Source organism: Rhagoletis pomonella, unplaced genomic scaffold (assembly GCF_013731165.1).
Source record: "Rhagoletis pomonella isolate Grant_MI unplaced genomic scaffold, Rhpom_1.0 Rhpom_scaffold_00007, whole genome shotgun sequence".
In the NCBI taxonomy this organism is placed as follows: Eukaryota; Metazoa; Arthropoda; class Insecta; order Diptera; family Tephritidae; genus Rhagoletis; species Rhagoletis pomonella.
This window is the reverse complement of record NW_023458561.1, coordinates 4,875,528-4,896,705: the sequence shown is the minus strand read 5'-3', so window position 1 is coordinate 4,896,705 and position 21,178 is coordinate 4,875,528. Positions and strand designations below refer to the sequence as shown.

At 38.0% G+C, this 21,178-nt stretch overlaps 1 protein-coding gene across 1 annotated transcript in view; it reads left to right on the top strand.

Annotated features, from left to right (window-relative positions):
* Nucleotides 1–3,341: 3,341 nt before the first annotated feature.
* Nucleotides 3,342–21,178, top strand: part of LOC118742263 (zinc finger protein 423 homolog) — a gene marked incomplete in the record, with an annotated part of 513,159 nt that continues 495,322 nt past the window's right edge. The window contains 1 exon segment of the mRNA XM_036474205.1: nucleotides 3,342–3,534.

The window sequence follows — 21,178 nt, the reverse complement described above, 5'->3', positions numbered from 1 at the left end:
AATTATTCTAAATCATATTAAACAACTTTCATGAAAAGAGCTATCAACAATTCGCAGAGTTTTCGCGACTTCGTAAGAAAAGAAAGTTTTTTGTCACGTAACGTTACTCTTTTTAATTGCGTATACATATTTAAGAATCGTGGTGAAATAATAATAAGGTGTTGTCACTTAAGGGGTGGTTGTTGTAATTTTGGCAATTTCGGCATACCAGCGTTACAGTAATGCCCTACTCTATTCATTCCAATTTCATTTCTGGGCAAAATGGAGCCGACAATTTTGTGAAAAAATTATGCGTAGGTATCACTCACTATTGAGAGAAATAGAGATTGCGCCAATCGCGGTACCGCTAATCCGCTTTTTGTGATTTTGACAGAATGAGCTGTGTGCGTGACGTCATCTTGGTGCAATTGTTGAATGTGAGCATACGAAAAAACCAAATAACAATTTTAATATTTGTGCGTTAATATTTCTGCGCGGTTTTAAACAATTATTGAGACATTAAAAAGCAAAATGAAGTGAGCAGTGGCAAAGTGTAATAGTGAAAACAAAAGGAAAGCATGCGATATAAGTTTTTTTTCGTTTCCTACGGACGCAAACCTGGCGAAAAAGTGGAAGCAATTCTGCCGGCGAGGACATGCAATAAAAACCAAATCGAGCTTTGTGCTATGTGTGTGAGCTATGAGCTTCTATATGGAACTATGTTGGCCTTTTCTTGGTGAATTGTAGTTGCTGGTTTAGTTTGCTGGCAATGGCATATATACAAAAGCAGTTTCTACAGTAAATAGATACATGAATAGATTCACTACCTACTTATTTTTGTTAGTACTTGATTCTTTTAGTGCTGGTAAGAGGTAATGCACCAGTGGATAAGGTCGCCAGGCGCTAATTCAAGCGGCATCTTACCGCGCTGTTACGTACCTAATACAAAACAGTGCCCAAAATATTATACATTTAAAAGTTTAGCTTAAATTATGTTTTACTGACATAGAATATTTGCTTCCAAAAAAGCCACACTCGTGCATCCTCTCGGAAATGGTACAAAAGTAATCAAATAAAAGCTGTGGAGTCAACAGCTGTGGAGTTTATGGTGGTTGGCTACCGTCCACAAATATAAATATGCACTCTGCATGGCTTTTTAAAATGGCAAGTCCAAAAATTCACTTTGCTACACACCTTCCTTTTGGTCTACTTGAAATTGCAAACACTGTTAATACATCCATTTTTTCATGTGCTAAAAATCGTACTTATCTAAAGGGCTACATGTCCAAAATTATTGCTACGTGTTCCTAATTAATCAATCTTTGTATACTTATTGACTCCTGCAAAATTGGGCCATGTAATACTAAAATTAACACATTTTCTGCATTGTTGACATATTTTTATATGCGTTTTGGCATTTCTCTCTCGCAATTGCACCAAGATGACGTCACGCAAAAATTACGCTCAAAAATCCTCTCTCATTGGCGCAATCTTGTATTCTATCATTCTTGGGTATCACTTACTACGTTTCTACGCACGTATTATTTGCAAATAACAATTTTCAAAATGGTAAACTTTACCGTATAAACGCTAAGTAAATTTTTTATTTGTAAATAACTAAATCACGCAAATAAGTATTGATTAGTGGTATTATTTGCAAATAAACGCAAGACGCCGCCATTCTTAGGTTTATTTTCGATAGTCATCTTATTGCCTTTTAATAATCAAGACGTTGCCATTTTCAACTTTTTTTTTTCGATGGTCATGTTATTGCCTTTTTATAATCAGGCAATATTAAAAAAGAATTTTTCCCCATCGAATAAACAGTGAGTTAGGTATTTGCAATTTATTTTTATTTGCAAATAGCTTACGTATAAACGTAGTAACTGTTTCTTTGTTTCGCTTTTGCTTTTCATTGGAAAATTTGAGCGATAATTTCCAATAATTGCGATTTTGTAAGTAAATTTTTGATAAAATATATACTATATATATCCAGCAGATTATTGGAGCAGTGCCTCAGATGGCTACGATAATGCACTTTGGTCTAACAATTTAAACGCATAATGATTTTATAATATAACTGATAGAATTCAGAAATTCAAATGTTAACGAAAATAAAGGTCGTAATAAAATTCCCTTTAAAGTGAAGATATTTAAAAACTAAGTACGCATATACATGTACTTCAGAACTTAAGGAAAAAATAAATACAAATAAAATTCCATACGGGCTAATATGTCATTTTTAGTAGAATTTAAGAATAATTAAATAAAGAGAGCGGTATAATTTAATTTGTTTTAATATGAATAAATGAAAGACGGAAAATAGTCCTTATTTTTTGAGTATTAACAATCATCATATGTGTGTGGTACGACCGTGTGGCCTTAAAGTTTTACAAATAATAATTTTAAGGTAGAAAAATATAACTGAATAATAATTATTAAAATCAATACAAGTATTTGATCGAAAAAATAAAAATTAAGTACGAATAATTTTTTTTGAGCGAAAAAATTAAACTGTAATTACACTGGTTTACAGAAAAAATATTTTATTGATGCAAGCTTCATTTAACTGGTGTGGGGTCTACTGATATATGTATGTATTGGAAATAGTACCCAAAAAGTAGTAAAAATAAGCCTAATTTTTTCGCCCTATTTCTACTACCCCAAAATGCATGGCCGCAATTGGCATGCAGAAAAAGTGAGGTTATGTAAGTGACATCACCTTATATTTATTTCATCATGTTTAAGAACCATGCAGCTTGATTTGTTTAATTTTTCGGTTAAATATAGAGCTAGTTATGTGCTACACAAGGGTAAAAAAAATTAAAGGGCGCATTGAAATACCCATATGTAAACGATTATTATCTATCTCTATTATTATCTATCCCTGTTAGAACCATATACATATACTTGTATGTATTTAGTAGTGTTAAACCATATTTACACCTGCGCAGAGTTGACTGTCATCAACGCTGGGAATGGGCCATAAATCGAAATTTTTACAACGAAAATAATGCGTATTTATTGCTAACCACCGCTTAAAAAGGTGTAAAATAAATATAATAAGTGTAAATATCTAGATTCTCGCCACTCACGCTAAAGTAAAAACATACGCCACAAAAGAAAATTAAATTCGAAACATTCATCTGTGCGCAAATTTTCTTTTACTGAATCGGCAATTCGGCGCAGATTTGCTTCCCTTTTCTTACTATAGTATAACTATAGTTTCTGTTCATACTTCCTCTGTCAGATTTTTCTTCAACTCCGCTAAGGTGTAAATATGGTATTAGAAGGTCTTGCACATTGCTTGGTTATTTCTTTTCGATATATTATATATTTAATTTTTTTCAGATACGTCAAAGCATTCCATAATAATTGAGCGATCAGTTACATCGCCATCAAAAATTGTCAATAATGGAAGCAATGTTATAGCGCATTGTCAATCAAATTCCTTAGAAGCCTCTGATAATGAAGAAATTGAAGAAGATGCTCATTTTTATGATGATGAAGACATCGAAGAGGAAGACCTACACAGTTTGGATAGCTTTTTTTCTGGTGAGTTAATACAAATTGTCATGGCAACTTATGTATTTACTATAAACTTATTCTTGCTCCAAGTTTTAGATGAACGGGAACAATACCGCTCTGAAATGGGCACACATGCACACCAGTGTTGTCGTTTTAGCCCTTTGGTGGCTAGATTTAGCTACCGCATACTTTTTTTGGCCACATAAATTTAAAATTGCCCCTAGCCCTTTTTTAGCCCTTTGGAGAATTTACTTATACTTGGCACGAAAAAGTTGTATATGCTTAATTTGATCCATTTTTTTCATTTATGTATGAGATGAATTTTTAAACTAAGAAAGACTGATATATACACATATGTATGTATCTATATGTATTGTATGTTCCTTACGTTTTTATACATACATACTGTAAAAGTGTTAAGGCTCTTAACTTATCTATTAACGATTTAACTACAGTTTAAAATAGATAATATGCTTAATTTGTTAAATGGCCCATCAATTCGATTGACCCTGTATGTTCTTGGGTGTGATTGTACCAGCATGCTGGTGTCGGGAGTGGTGAAATTAGCTCAATTTTCTAAGTAAAAAGTATTTTGATGGAAATTTCTTGCACAATATGAGTCAAAGCCGTGTTTGTGGAAGATTAAGTTCACGATATTACAGCTGTGAATAAAAAAAAAACAATCTTTTAACAAAACGGTAGAAAAATTATGAAATTTCGGCTCTAATCATTTCGATCATTCCTCGACCTCATTTGTAAAGAAATAAATATTGTACCAGCACGCTGGTAAGTTATATGTTTCGGGCCTGACGTTACAATCACTTGATGGAGCCAGCAACCTGGTGTCGTATATTTCCCCTTTTATACAAAAAGGTTTTTGGTTGGATAAAATATTTGCTTTTTTCCAGAGTTCATTGTTTTTCTATACCATTACTTATTGAAAACGTTCGCGTGTATACTTACATATGTATATGTAAGTAAAAAATTTTAGCTACCATTTTTAGCCACAACGATATTTTTTAGCTCTTTTTAGACCTTTTTTTAAAAGAATGTGGCTATCACTAAAAATTATTCGCGGCAACACGGATGTACACACATAAACCGCCGGAAAAAAGTATTGGCACAAATAATTTTTCACAAGATATGAAAGAAGTTGTATTCTAATTTTTTCATTTGCATCCGGTAATTAGGGTATTCATATCGCGGCATTTATATTATACGTAACTATTTTTTATAAAGTAAGTTGTAAATACAACATTTTTTGGTGCCGAAACCCGGGACCACGGCGGTCCCACTACTATTTTAGACTGGAAAAACGCATTGAACGTGAACATCAACGTGCTTTGTAACACGTGTTGCTGCCTTCAAAGGTTAAGTTACTATATATTAAGGTCTATTTTCCAAATTATAATTTTTTCTATAACAGGCTTATAGATCGCCAGCGTGACTATTTAAAGCGTCTTTCTGACATGTGTGATCGTTACAAAGCGAAACCTCCAATGGAGAAAACATGTGGATTCCTAAAATCCGTGTTACAAGGGCTGGAAAATCAGCAAAAGCGCTTTTACGAAAGACATGAAGAAATTTTAGATTTCGTGTCCGAGAATTCCCTTATTTCTTTAGATGTACCCTATCTTTCGGAAGGGTGCTTAGATCAATTCGATGACCTATTTTTTACCTTTAAGGGTAAAGTTTTAGATGATTTGCAAGGTATTCCCGTGACTGGATCGGAGTTACATGCAAGTACATTTGTGGCATCTCACAGCCGTTCGGAGAAAGTTGAGGCGAAATTGCCTAAAATCTCATTACCTAAGTTCTCAGGTGACTATATGGATTGGATTTTAAGGATGTATACAAGTCATTAGTACATGACGTACCTTTACTTTCAAAAATACAAAAATTTCACTATTTGAAAGGACCTTTGTCCGGCGAAGCCGCCAATTTAATTAAAGCCATGGCAATTACTGAGTCTAATTACGATTCTGCCTGGCAAATACTTGAGAAAAGGTATAACAACAAGCGTTGGATTGTTGATAATCTAAATAAAAATATCTGTTCCATGCCAGATCCGGACGGAAGTGTCAAAAGCATCAAACTTATACTCGACACCTCCGAAGAATGTCTAGCTTCTTTAAAGAACATTGATATCGATACAACAAATTGGGATCCTATCTTGATCTATTTAGTATCACAAAAACTTGACATGGAAACTCGTAGAAAATGGCAGAGTTCATTAAAATCTTCGACGGATGCGCAAAAACTTGCAGAGCTGTTTCTTGCAGAGCTTGAATCTCTTCATGGCTGTACAGGGGACAATGACAAGGGTAAAAGAACAAACTTTCATCCATCTAAAGCTAAACGACAAAATTTTAAGGCTAATCATGCTTCTCAGCAAGATAGCTGCTCGTTTTTCGAGAAGCCACATTCATTATCAAAATGTTTCAAGTTTCTAGCACTACCTTATAAGAATAAAGCTGATTTCTTAACATCTAAACTTATTTGCTACAATTGCCTTGTGAGTGGCCATCACTCACGTGAATGCAAGTCGACTTATAAATGTAATATTTGTAAAAGGGCTCATCATACTGTTATACATACAGACCATGATAATACATCCCAGGGTAGTGGTCGAGTAAGCTCTGCTAATGCTTGTACTAAGAGCTCTACGTTATCTCTAACAGCCTCTGCCAACAACGCGGCTGTGTTTCCCAACGTTCTGTTGTACACCATACGACTTCTCGTCAAATCACCCACTACAGAGATTGAGCTCAGAGCACTCCTTGACCAGGGCTCGGAAGCGACCCTTATTACCGAGCACGCGTCTCAAATACTTAACCTAGCTAAGCGTAAAACCTACTGTGAAATTACCGGCGTATGTAACAGCCATAACTTCTGCCGCAGTGCAGTTTCAATCGATCTTTGGTCAGTACAAAATAAGTATGTACTTACGTGTAACGCGCTCGCTCTGCAGCGCTTATCATCTTACAAGCCAAAGGCAACTAGCGTTTTAAGAAATCTTGGAAATTTACAAGTTGATACATTTGCCGATCCCGCTTTCGACAAGCATGACAAAATTGACCTCATTCGTGGAGCAGATAACTTCAGTCAAATTGTCGTTCCAGGAAAATCATTTTTACATGAAAATTTGTTTTTTCAAAGGACTGTTTTTGGCTGGGTTATCTCTGGGCCAACTACGAATTTAGTTCACAGAGTCACAGTAAATAACATAAATTTGGAAACCCTGTTACGGTCCTTTTGGGAGCAGGAAGAGCTACCTCAGAAAAGGGATCTGACTGCGGAAGACGAAACATGCGACAACTTTTTTTTGACCACCACACAACGTAGTGAGTCTGGACGGTACATAGTGGATCTACCATTTATGTCAATGCTAAATTCTGGCACTACGCCAACAATGAAAACTAATCGTTTCAATGCCTTCAAACGTCTTAAGCAATTAAAACAAGCATTTATTAGACGCCCCTTGTACCACCAGCAATACACTGCATTCATGCAAGAATATGAAAGTTTGCAGCACATGACTAGAGTAGGCATATACCCAGCAGATATTCAGCCCAATTCTTATTTTCTGCCCCACCATGGCGTTGTGCGTGAGAGTAGCTCCACCACTAAATTAAGAGTTGTTTTTGACGGCAGTAGTAAGTCAAAAGATACGACATCACTAAATGAAAAATTATTCTCCGGGCCTATTTTTCAAAATAATTTGTTTCAAATTTTGTTACGTTGGCGAAAGCATCGGTATGCCTTCACTGCGGACATTGAAAAGATGTTTCGCCAAATTGAGGTCAATCCCGCCCAGCGGAAATACCAGCAAAAATTATGGCGCTACAATAGAAGTGACGATATCGCTATTTACGTGGTGTTTTCGATTCTTTGAGAATTGTAAGCGTAGCATAGGGATGCGCCATATTGGAATTTTGACTGCCAGAGAAATTCGTGAAACCAAGATTTGTCTCATAAAATTGACTCAGCAAATTGACTCCACCCACAGCATTTCTGCCTTGATCAGTCGAAAAGAAGCGAAAGAAAAACCTTTACTTAAACTATCACCTTTCATTGATGAGAAGGGTATCCTGCGCGCTGGTGGGCGGCTCCAAATTCTAATTTACCGTCTGACACAAAATTTCCAGCGGTTCTAACCAAATGGAATCCTTTATCTAAGCTTATAATTTTAGACGCACATGAGCGTACTTTACATAGAGGAATCACTTTAACTGTGTCTTATGTCAGTCGCGAAGTTTGGATTTTGTCTGGAGTCCGCCTAGCTAAAACTATTATAAGCCGGTGTATAAGTTGTTTCCGTTATGCTGCCAAAGCAGCCCAACAAGTGATGGGTGATCTCCCCTCTGTTCGCCTAAATTTAAAAAGGCCTTTCAAACATAGTGGTGTTGATTAGGCTGGACCTATACCCATAAAAAACTCAACATTAAGAAGCGCTGTCATCACAAAAGGCTATGTCTGTCTCTTTGTATGAATGAGCACCAAGGCCATACACCTAGAAGCAGTGTCGGATTTAAAAACAAACTCTTTCTTAGCAGCCTTCCGCCGCTTTGTTGCCAGACGAGGGGCATGTACTGATTTGTATTCCGACTGCGGCACAAATTTTGTAGGTGCATCAAAGGAATTAAAAGCCTTGCTATACCGAAGTCGACTTTCAATGCCAAAGGATTTACATGAAAGTCTTTCAAGTTCTGGAACTGATTGGCACTTTATCCCACCTGCTTCCCCTAATTTTGGTGGTCTGTGGGAAGCAGTCCATGAAGCACCATATAAATGCGTTATGCATGACCGAACTTTAAGTTTCGAAGAATTAACCACTTTGCTTTCTCAGATTGAGGGATGCCTAAACTCTAGGCCACTTTGCATTTTAACAGACCCACGAGATGTCAGCGCATTGACCCCCGGACATTTCTTGATAGGCGAACCCATCAGCTGTGTGCAAGAAGAAACCCTTCTGGAGGTTAACATCAATCGAATATGCCGATGGAAAGCAATTGAAAAAACCAAGCAGCATTTTTGGAAACGCTGGTACAACGAGTACCTCAATCGTTTGCAAGCTTGTCCTAAGTGGCTTCATCGCCAAGTCGATGCAAAAATTGACGACCTAGTTCTTGTAGCAGACGAACGGTGTGGGCCTGGCAAGTGGTGCCTTGGGCGTATTCAGGAAGTGCATCCTGGAAAGGATGGACGAGTGCGCGTAGTTTCAATTTATACTAAACAAAAAACTATAAAAAGAACTATTTCTAAACTGCTACTAACTATACTACTAACTATTTCTACTGCCTTTTCGGGACCTGAACCATTCTTTGGTCTCAGTTGGTCCTCTTCGAGAGCCATAATCACTGAGTGGGTACACTCAGAACGCAGTAAGTACTGGGGAGCGGTGGGGGGCCTTAGACAGGCCAGGCTATTCGGCTACCCCTTTAACAGGAACGACATCGTCCTACAAAAGAGAATTGACATCAGGTTACTTTCTGGGTATCTGACTGGTCACAACCAATTGCGGTTCCACTTACACCGAATAGGGGCGATCACAGAGCCGGAATGCCGGCTCTGCCTCGAGGCCGATGAAACTTCGGAGCATATTCTCTGTGACTGTCCGGCTTTGGCCAGACAGAGACTAATTTATTTTAAATCTTCGTTGGTCGAACCCTTTGTTATAAGGAATTCGTCTACCAAGGACCTTTTAGGATTCATAAGGGAAGCCGAAGGTATCTTGGCCACATTGGGTTAGGGACTCCTTTATAGAGATACAAAAGATCTTTTAGGTCGCGGTGTCTCTGTTTCTATTACACCCAGCAAATTAACTAACTAACTAACTAACTATTTCTAAAATTTATTTTTTACCCTTAGATGAACCAATGGATAGTTTTAAACACCATGATCCTCAGCTTATTAGACTAAGGAGCGAAGTGATGGAGCCTGAGGCTGAAGGCACTGTGAGTCGGAGCATAGCGGAGTAAAAGCTCGACTAAAACACTATAGGCCGTCCTTCCTCTTATGTCTATCCGGATTAAGAACAGTTGTTCTTGGTGGGGAGAATGTTCCCGTATTATATGTAACCAAAATATTCTTAGATTAAATACACTTAAATTTGTATGAAGGAAATATTTAAAAGTTTTTAGTTTAACATTTTATTGCACATGCAAACTATGTATTATCATTATATTGACAAGCATATTTATAAAGCAGCAGAACATTGCAAAGAGCGAACTTATATTAATGTTCTCATCAGTTCCTTCTTAGCGGCCCTTTATGTATTTGCTATATCGCTTAAGTTTGACTCTTTCATTTGGATTACGACGGCGAGAAAATAAACACGTTTTACTCTATCTAGAGTAATTTTTCTTAATACTTGAGTCCTTTCATTTGCCTGCGGTAATTAGGGTATTCATATCGCGGCATTTATATTATACGTAACTATTTTTTATAAAGTAAGTTGTAAATACAACATAATTTAATAAGAATTTTCTTTTGTTGAAGGTGATTAACATTTTTTAGATTTTTTTTTGTATGGAAGAGACTGAGTAAAAAAAATTTGCTTAAAATCAACGGTAAGTCAAACCTACTTCAAATTTGCACTTTATTAAAATAAAATTGTATGGGCTACAAAGCTGGATAATGAGAAAAATGTTTAAAAATCTTATTAATTAAAAGCTTAAAATTTGCAAGAAACTTTATTGAGTTTTCCGTAGTTTTGCGCAAAGCTTAAAGACTATATTTTCATGTTTTTTTGTTGTAGTATAACCCACATTTAAAAAAAAAATTAACGCAAAAAGCTTAAAATACAAATTTTTCCATATATTGTGAAAAATTCTAAGTATTTTTTAAGATTGATAATCAGGTCAGCGAAAACGAGTCCTGATCTCCTGCTTAACATGTACAACAGCGGCATTAGGGCCCGGGTCTTCCCAAGCCAATGGAAGAAGGCGAGGCTGGCGCTAATACCCAAGTGCAAAGAGGACCCAAACTCTCCTTCATCTTTCCGGCCACTCTGCATGCTAGACACAGCAGGCTAGATAATGGAGAGTCTGCTCCAAATACACTTGACCTTCCGCCCCGACAACATGGCTTCAGGAAGAGACACTCAAATATAGGAGTGATTGGCGAAGTAGTCGAGGAGGTACATAAGGCCGAAGAAGCCTGCCACCAGGCGCGGCCAATAGTGTTGCTAATCACACTGGACGTCAAGAACGCCTTCAATTCGGCAAGATGGGACGACATACTGGAGGCCTTGGAACGGTCATTCAAGGTTCCAACATACTTGCTAGATATGATCCGGGACAACCTCAGAAACCGTTGGCTTTTGTACGACACAACACAAGGTCGCCTTCGCGGATGACTAGGCCGCCGTCATAACAGCAAGAAACGTCCAGATAGCACAGCTCAAGCTAAACCAGGTCATGCGCAACGTCAGTGGGTGGATGAGCGATCACGGTCTGCAATTGGCTACAGCCAAAACAGAGATCGTGCTCCTCACCAGAAAACGTATCCCAACAATTATAAACATTATGGTCGGAGCTCACCTCGTGACAACTTCTAGGTCTACAAAATATTTAGAGATGAAGCTTGACAGCAAACTCACATTCTGGGAACACATCCATGGAATATGTGAAAAAGCTGCGCAGAGCACGCTGGCTATAAGCAGGCTGATGAAACCGCCGCAGGAAACTTCTGATGACAGCAGTCCAGTCGGTGCTCATGTACGGGGCAGAAATATGTGCCGACGTATTGAAAGTCAAAAAATACCGGATTCAAATGCCTTCGGTTCAGCGCAAAGGGGCACTACGCATTGCTTCTGCATACCGTACAGTGTCCGCGGACGCGGTTCTAGTTATTTCTGGCGTAAATATTTTGATGTATTTGTATAACTAGAACCAAACGAAGTAAAAAAAACACAAATACCAAAATTGTTTAGTGGGAATGTTTTTTTTTTATGTAGGTTTTTATGGCGTTACCAAAGATCGAGAAAAGTTAAAATTTAGTTGTTACTCCCATAAATAATTTTTATTATTAATTGTAATTTGTTAAAATCCTAATCATTATTAGTTTCAAGTTAAATATCACTTCTATCATTATAATAATTATCCTCATCATTATCTTCATTACTATTTTCATCGTCCACATCACCCACATCATCAATTTTTAATTTTATAATTAATTTTTAATATGATAATTAACAACTGTTGTGCTTCTTTCTTTTTGGGTAAGTTTTCTCATACTTGATACAACAGGGTCGGAACTAATCAAATTTATTGAATATATCTTCATTCGTCTTTTTATACCCGAGCGCACTTGTGCACAAGGGTATTATAACTTTGTTCACATAACGGTTGTTTGTAACAGGCAAAACGAATCGACATAGATATAGACAAATGTATACATGAATGATCAGAATGAAAAGAGAAATCGATTAAGCGGTGACTGTCTGTCCGTCCGTCCGTCTGTGCACACGATAACTCGAGTAAAAATTAAGATATCTTAACGAAACTTAGTACGTGTACTTCTTTCGGGTGTAGGACGGATGGTACTGAAAATGGGCAAAATCGGACAATAACCACGCCTACCTCCCATATAAAGGTAATTTTCAGAAATACAAAAACTGCGATATTTTAGTAACTACTGAAGATAATTCACTCAAAATTGATATTTATAATAAATTTTAGACGAAAAATAAGAATATTAAAATTTTTTTGAAAATGGGCGTAGCCACGCCCACTTATGGTTACATGTGTATATCTTGGTAACCGCTGCTTCAATTTATTCCAAACTTGGCACAGTTGTTGGCCCTGGTACAGCATACCAAATGGCCGAAAATTTTTAAAATCGGACAATAACCACGCCCACATCCCATATAACGGTAATTTCGAGAAATACGAAATCTTCGATAAATCAGTAAATATTAAAGCTAATTTATTCAAAATGATGGTTGCAACAATTCTTTGCCAGGAAGTACGTTTATGATAAAATTTTGGAAAATGGGCGTGGCACCGCCCACTTATGATCACGTATATGTATCTCGCTAACCGTTCTAGCAATTTGTACGAAACTCGGTATGGTTATTGTGCTTGCCACATTAAAGTAAACCATTGAAAATTGTTGAAATCGGACTAAAATTACGGCCGCTTTTCATATAACGGTAAATTTCAGAAATGCTTGAAATTTCAATATTTTGAAATTTAAGGACGCTAGTTTACTTAAAATTTATACACGCCGGCTTATCATGTAGCTGTAGCTTTCGGAAAGGTGGAAAACATATATTTAATACTTGCGCCGGGTATTTAATGTTCGGCTCCGCCCGAACTTAGACTTTCTTACTTGTTTCTGTTGCACTTGTGAGAAAAATGTTCTCAGGTTACAAAGCGTGGATATTAACTCTGCTATTTAAGAAAATTGTAAAATTTTTTCGAATATTTGTTTGTTTTTTTTTTTATCACAAATGAAACAAAATGCACGTTTTACGTCAAAATTAAACACTATTTAAGAAGTGTAATGGAGCCCACGTACATATATTTTTTTCCAATGCGGACGCTTTTTAATTTTTTTTTTGTGTTCACTGACTCTATATTTCACTTCTTAATTACACTTAAAAGAAAAAACATCAAAAATTACTCTTTGAAAATTTTTTATGAAAATCTGCATAAAGTTTGGAACTAAAATTTTTGGAGTTTTTGTTGTAGTATTAATCATAGTTTTGTATATTGTTATTTTCAAGAGGCTTCCCTGTGGAGCCCTATAGTCGGAGTAGAAAGGTCATTGAATTCTTAGGCCTTTGCCATCTCATGGTAGTTTTTTTGTACCAGCCCGAAACTCCAATTGCTTTAAATTATTATAGATTTTCTGGGGCAAACCGTAATTCAATATGCATCAATTGAGGAAAAATCTAATGTCGATTATCGAATTTTTTGAATCGATCCACGGATCGAATCGGAACTAAAAAAATTGAATCGGAAGGGCTCGATTGATCGATCTTCGATTTAATCGATTTAAAAACGGCATTTCTAACTTGAAGGCGTAATTGTTGCTCTTTCACACATTCCTCTTCGGCTCTCTGTAATCTGTCCTCAATGTGTTTTACACTGGCTACACAAGACGAACATTTCCGCGCATGTTCGTCGTTTGTAGGGCGGTTCACGAGCATGCTCGCAAAAAATCAAAAAATTTTGTTTTTCAGCGAGCATGCTCGTCGTTTGGATCGTGGTTTGCGAGCATCGCATTGGAAACAAAAACAACAACCTCATTTTGTGTTGATGCTTGCAGTGTGCACATCGCGGGTAAATGCATCCAAGCCATGTGCGTTAATTGAATTTTTGATAAATGAGGCTAAATTACTATGTATATTAGACTGTCCCAAAAAACCCACATTGTTTTTTTTACGCATATCCATTGGTGTTATCTTAAAAAATATCCGAATAAAATTGTATGCAATTCTAACCACAACCCGTGCCGACCTGCAGTCAAAGTTTTCAGAATAAGCTTGTTGCAGTTCACGTGTTTTGTTAATTTACTCATTTGACTTCTTTATAAGACGGTATTACTATACTTCCTACAGTACTAGGACATAATATTTAGTAAATCTGCGTTTTTGGGTTTTTACCTGGTAGTCAGGATTTTTTCCAAAGGACCATAAATTATAATAATAAAGTATACACAAAATATAGAGATATGGGTATCAATTGAAAGAAGATTCGACAAGATTAACTATAACTTTTGTTTTCAATTATCCTTCTGGAACATGTCAAAAACGTCCTTTAAAAATATTATCCTTCAAGATTTTTAATTTTGAATGAGTTTTGAAGCATCTTACTTTCATTAAAATCGTATTAATATATATAAAGATACTAAAGGATAAAAATCTCAAAGGATATTTATCAAATTTTCTAATTAATACTGCCACATTTATTCTTTAATCAACCCGAGAGGACGTGTCAAACACTAGAACACTTTATTTTGTTTATTTTGTGACGAGCTTTTGTTGTGCCGGGGTAGGCTAAGTCCGTCCAGGGTTCCTGAAATTGGAATTTCTACTTCTCTCCCTCAAAATAATAGATCTTCAATTTCAATCCATTTACTCTTTATTATTAAATGGTTAATTAAGAATTCCTACCAAGAACGCCTAAAGGTAGTGGGAGTGAATATCCCTCCACTAACCTTACCCGTCGGCGGGAGAGGTAACCTCCGCCGAATATAGGACTTAACGAAATGAGGTGGAAACTCCCAGGTGCGCTTCGGTTGCCGGTAATGTATGCCCACCGACTAGTATGCCTGCCTACTTGCGACTGCTTAACTTTACAAAATATTTCCTCGTTTCTATACCCTTCTGCGCGCAGGCAGACTGTTATTCCACAATAACAATGCTTAACTACTAATGTTAAGAAATTAACAAACTTCAAATAGCAACAATTGAATACTGAATTTAGTGTTGTACAATTCAACAAGTATATGTAAATTCAATGCAATTTAATTCAATTCAAATGTGATACAATTCAATTTAAACAATTCATTTTATATACTTTAATTAACTCAATATAATAATATTTCATAAAAATAAATAATGTTGTGGGGACTCCAAAGCCCCTGGATTTGGGTCCTCACACTCTCCCCTTACTTGCCGCAATGAGACTTACTGTCACCGTGCCCGTGCGCGAGATTCTCACACTGTAGCTGTTGCCATCGATGTCGCGCCGCAAAGACCGCCGTCCTCTCCGCTGCTGTGGCTGCTGCAAATGCGCCTCAATATCATCGACTAAGGCCGCTGGCAAAGGGTCAACTCCGGATCGGTTCTCCCATGCACCCGGCGTTGTGGTTGTTGCGTCCTAAAGCCAGTACGATATTTCCTCCACTATCCCTTAAGCCTCCACTGGCCGTCAAGCTTAGCGCGTCGCTGCGGTCACAAGGCGCGCATTTTATTTCTGCCCCGTCGCAAATGCGGAGCTTCGTGGGTGGCTGCCGGGGTTCCTCTGCCGTCGACACGTTGTCATTAAAAATACGCATCCGCATTTCGATGCGCCGCATATAATCGGTGAACCCTTGGCCACGCACCTAAACGTCTTCTTGGCTTATCGATAATTCGCCGCGCCGCCATGGACACTCTTCCTCCTCGGACTCGCTCTCTGAGGATATAGTTATGGGCGTCAAGGCCCTTACCACTGCCGCCTCGTCCTCGTCGTAGTTGCTGAAGTCGTTCTCGCTGTCACTGTGGTTGGTCTCGAATAGTTCGGTGCTGGTGCTGGCACCCTCGCTGTCACACTCGCCGTCGCACTCGCTAGGCCACTCTTCCTGCACCGCCGCTGTCCGCATATCCATCGTATGCCGCTGGATCTCTTCCTGCGTTAATCGCTTTAGACGTACTCGCAGGTAACCGCCTGTACTACTCTCCGCGATGTAGTTTTCGCGGACAAAATCTTCGCGTGCGCCCATTTTCGTTAAGAACCGTATTTTGGTATCCTGCGAGCCGCGGACCGGCTGCGCCTGTCATAGTGAAATTAGGCTCAGCAAACGATCGCTCTTTGCTTTTCGCTGCTGTTTCGCGTCGCTGCAAATCAAAGAGAAGGCCCCTTTCTCTTCGCGATATTGGGCATAGTGCAGATGAGAAAATTTACCTGCATGAATGTCTTACCAAGCATAATCGCGAAGTCATGCAGTTTGGCATTGAGCTTAAAAAGCAAAAACGGCTTTCATCTGTTTTCTCTATTCGTGGCCACGTATATGTTCGAGTTCGAGCGCAGAGCAATGCAGTGAGAGTCTCCAGCATCGAGAATTTAAGTTCAATTGCAGCAAACAACAAATAAAATTTTTGAACTACATACATACATATGTTTTTACACACATTGCCACTATCTAATTATTGTTATTTTCTGTACCTTATAATCTATTCTCTCCACCCTATTTCTCTTAAAACATGTGACATTATAATGCTACTTATTTACTTGCGTTACAAACTTATATGCCGAATGCTCTTAAGGTGCGATGTTAACTGCTACACACATGCATCTTAATAAGCACTGCTGTTCCATAGGTGATACGTTTAATATGATTAGAATTTTATCTAAACAAAAGCATGGACTCAAAATTTGTCATATCAATGCTCAAAGTTTGCCCAGGAAAATTGACGAATTCAGGTACCTTTTTGAATCCTCTGATGTTGATGTGATTTGTGTATCGGAGACTTGGTTCTCTGATTGGCATAATAATGAGGTTGTGTATGTCAACGGCTATAATTTATTTCGGGTAGACAGAATTGAGCGAGGTGGTGGTGTTGCCATATTTGTCAAATCAGGTATATCGTGCAAACTCAATTGCAAGTCTTTGAATCTAAGCTCTATTGAATATCTGTTTTTTGGAAATAACAACAAAATCAGACAGAATCTTATTAGGATGTGTTTACAGGCCAAACAAAAACGTAAACTATACACAATTTATTGACTATTTGGAAGAACTAACTTTATCGCATAGCAATATTGTCATAGCAGGTGATTTCAATTCTAATCTACTAAGTGACGATAATTTTGCGCTTGCTATGAATAATTTGGGACTTGTCTCCGTCAACTGCTCGATGCCCACACATTTTACGCGAACGAATAGCTCGCTGCTGGATCTTTTCTTTGTAAGCGATAAGACTAAAGTGCTTCTGTATGACCAGCTTTCACTTCCTGGTTTCTCAAATCATGATCTTATTTTCCTAACCTTTGATTTTGAATTTACACGCAAGAACAGTTTCTATTCTTACCGTGACTTTGCACATATTAATTATGACGAGCTTGGAAAAAGTGTTGACCTAATTAATTGGACATCCGTGCGATGTCTGATATCACCTAATGATCAAATTGATTTTATTCAAACTCATATTAGCTACCTTTTTGATAAATTTGTTCCACTTATAACGAAGTCAAACATACGTAAAAGTCGTCCATGGTTTAATGGAAATATTAAAATATTGATTAAGAAACGAAACAGTTTATATCAAAGTTGGAAACGCTATAAAACCGAAGCTCTTTATGGAAGCTACAAAATTTTGAAAAGCGAGGTAACTAAAGCTATTAAGTATCAAAAAGCTAAATACTATGAACATATATTCAGCGCAGCAATAGGTTCTAAGCAAACGTGGAAAAAAATTCGCGAAATCGGGCTGGGAAATTTAAATAAAAATACGCATCCGGTTGATGATGATATTAGTGTCAATGATTTAAATGAAAAGTTTATAGAATCCATTGCTTCCACGGGTAAACCATGCTACGATAGCTACAGTGTTAGTCCGACCAAGTCCTTGTCAGATTTTAGCTTTGCTTGTGTTAATGAGTGTGATGTTGTCCAGTCCATACTATCCATAAAATCGAACGCTGTTGGACCTGATGGCCTAAATCCCAAGTTTGTTAAATGTATCCTTCCCAAAATCCTTCCCTATCTCACCTACGTGCTAAATTCAATACTAACGACTGCAACTTTTCCCGATTGTTGGAAAAGGGCCAAAATAATACCTATTCGGAAACCAAATGGTGATTATAGACCCATTGCGATTTTGCCCTTTCTCTCCAAAGTTCTCGAACGAATTATGCACCAACAGATAAACTCGTTTATTTCCAAAAACTCGCTTGTGAGTGCATACCAATCTGGCTTCAGGTCGAATAAAAGTTGTGTCACTGCGCTTTTAACTGTTTCAGATGATATTAGAGTTAATATGGACAATAATTACGTAACTCTTCTAACTCTTCTTGACCACTCCAAGGCTTTCGATACGGTCGATCACCAACTGCTATGTTTAAAATTAAGAAATATATTCCACTTTTCGTCTTCAGCGGTGAGCCTGGTCAACTCTTATCTTCTCGGACGGACTCAAGCAGTAAGTGTGGGCAACGAGGAATCCAATTATTTAACCGTGTCCAAAGGGGTTCCCCAGGGATCCATACTCGGTCCATTATTATTTGTATTATACGTTGATGATCTCCCTAAAGTACTGAAGCACTGCAACATTCATGTTTATGCTGATGATGTGCAACTATATGTGAGCTGTCCTGTAGTGTCAATAAATTTGTGTATTCATGATTTAAACTCCGACTTAACCCGTGTTAATGAATGGGCCAGCAACAATGGCCTAGTTTTAAATCCTAAAAAATCGCAGTGCATAGCCATTTACAAAAAATACTTAGATCTCTGTAATTACGATAATGTGATATTGAACGGAACAGTGATACCCTTCGTTGATTCAGCCAGAAACCTAGGTGTAACATTTAATAGAACGTTGACGTGGAATAATCACATCTACTGTACAATAGGCAAAGTGTATGGTATGCTCAGATCACTATGGACTACGCAATACTTCACACCAGTTAAAACTAGATTGCTTTTAGCCAAATCCTACTTGCTGCCAACACTACTGTATGGTTGCGAACTATATGCAAACTGTGATAGCACGTGTAATAAGAAACTGAATATACTATACAATAACATAGCGCGATATATATATGGTAAAAGACGTCACGACCACATTTCTCCGTGGGCTCTGAAAATATCCTCTATATCGTTCGATAATCTGTTGAAACTTAAGTGTCTAACGCTGCTTCATAAAATCATGGTCACGGAAGAACACCCACTCCTTAAAAGCCGCCTTCAAACTACTCGATCGTCACGATCACATCAGCTCTTGCACACAAATTACAACTCTATGATATCTGAGCGTCAATTTTTCGTTTACTCGGTTCGCCTTTGGAACAAGCTACCTGCTCAACTCAGGAGCATCAGGGTCACATCGCACTTCAAGAGTACATTACTTAAATTATACAACGAGTGAATAAAGAACATATTTTCCGTTTGCCCTAGTCATATGTTTTAATATGTTAATCTCAATGCATTGTCCATTTTTAACCCATTTTCTATTCTCAATCCCTAATTTCAAACCTCTAATTTCTAACTTCTACTTTCACTTTTTGTTTAGTTCTTAACTTCAATATTGTAGGATTTTAAATTGTAATCTCTGTAATTTATAAATTTTTTTAGCTTTAAGATTAAAACATTGTTTGGTTTTGTAATCATTTTAATTTAATATTCAATACTGAAATATAACCTATGGTTGTTGTATTGAAATAAATAAAATAAATAAATAAATAAAATATTAGTTCCCATTGCGCGGTGAACTGTGCTTTTCCCGAAAAACGTTATCCCGCAGTTTTCCTTTAATTTTCGACGAAAATTGCAGGACATTTCCACTCTTTAATGTTATTGTGTGTGTGTTTCTTTGTTTATTGCAGCTGTCTGGATCGTGGCAGTGCTGCCAACGCATACAGGGAAAATTGCCTTATGTGGCCTTCCCACTGGCAATTTTTCATTGCTTCGGCCATGTACTTAGCAATTTCTTAATAAATTTCTCTATTACTTCACGTGTTTATTTCTTTGTTGTTATTTGTGTTCATATTTATTTTTTTTATTTTTTAGGCGGATTATTCATTTCGCCGTTTTAACCTTTTTGGTATTGTTCCGATGCTAATTCTTTCGTCGGGCGTTGAATTGTATTCAGAAGTGGTGTTGTTGTTTGGGGTTCTGGCTTCATGGTAAATCTTTAGCTCACTTACATGCGCCTCGCCTTTCCGTTGTGCGTTTTGTCCAACTCTACAATCACCGGAGACACGAAGTTAATTACCCGATGAGGCCCACTATATCTGGGGGCAAGCTTGGCCGCAAAATTATCCACTGCTTTGGATAGCTGATGTTCCTTTACCAGAACTAGGTCGCCTACAGCTGGGCGCAATTATCTTCTTCGTAGGTTGTAGTGCCGAGCCTGTGTGGTGGTTGCTCGTTGCTGATTATGCCGTACCGATTCGAATATTTCCTTAATTTTTGTCGACTTTTCCTTTGGATTCACCACCCTCTGGCCGGTACCGAATGTTTGTTCATCAAAGAGGGCGTTTGGTAATCTCAGCTCTCTGCCTTGGACCACGTATGCCGGGCTGAAACCCGTGGATTCACACACACCCGTATTTAATGCCAGTGTAAATTCTGGCAGCAAATCGTCCCAATCACATTGCTCCCTACCGGTGAATTGTGCTATCATTCTTTTAACGTTTCGGTTTGCCCTCTCCGTCGGTGCAGTTAGCTGGTGCCTTACGTCGAACTCCTGTCCACTGGTAAACCGCGCTCCATTGTCAGTCTTTAATACCTTTGAGACGCCAAACCGGGCCAAGATTCTATCCCTAAACGCTCGGATGAGGTTTTCAGTCGTCGCTTTTCGGATTGCTAAAATCTCCACCCATTTCGAGAATCGGTCGAGGAAAACTATAACCATCATGTTGTCGTGTCTTGAACTCGGGAGGGGTCCCACAAAATCGGCACATACCGTCGCCCAAGGTTCTTCCGCAATTTGGGTGAGCATCTTACCGGCAGCTTGCTGTTGACTAGGCTTGTATATCTGACATGTATGGTATTCCCGCACGTACTTTCTTATGTCTCTGAACATGCCGGGCCAGTAGTAACGCGTCATCGCTCGCGCAATTGACTTCCGGATACCCATATGCCCCGCACTTGGTGTATCGTGGATTTCCCTAAGAACTCTGTTTCTTTGCGATGTCGGCACGTACAGCTTCCAGGGGGTCGCATCTTCATCGTCCATCTGTGCCGATATTCGCCTGTAAAGCCTGCCTTCTTCCACCACGTAATCTGGAAA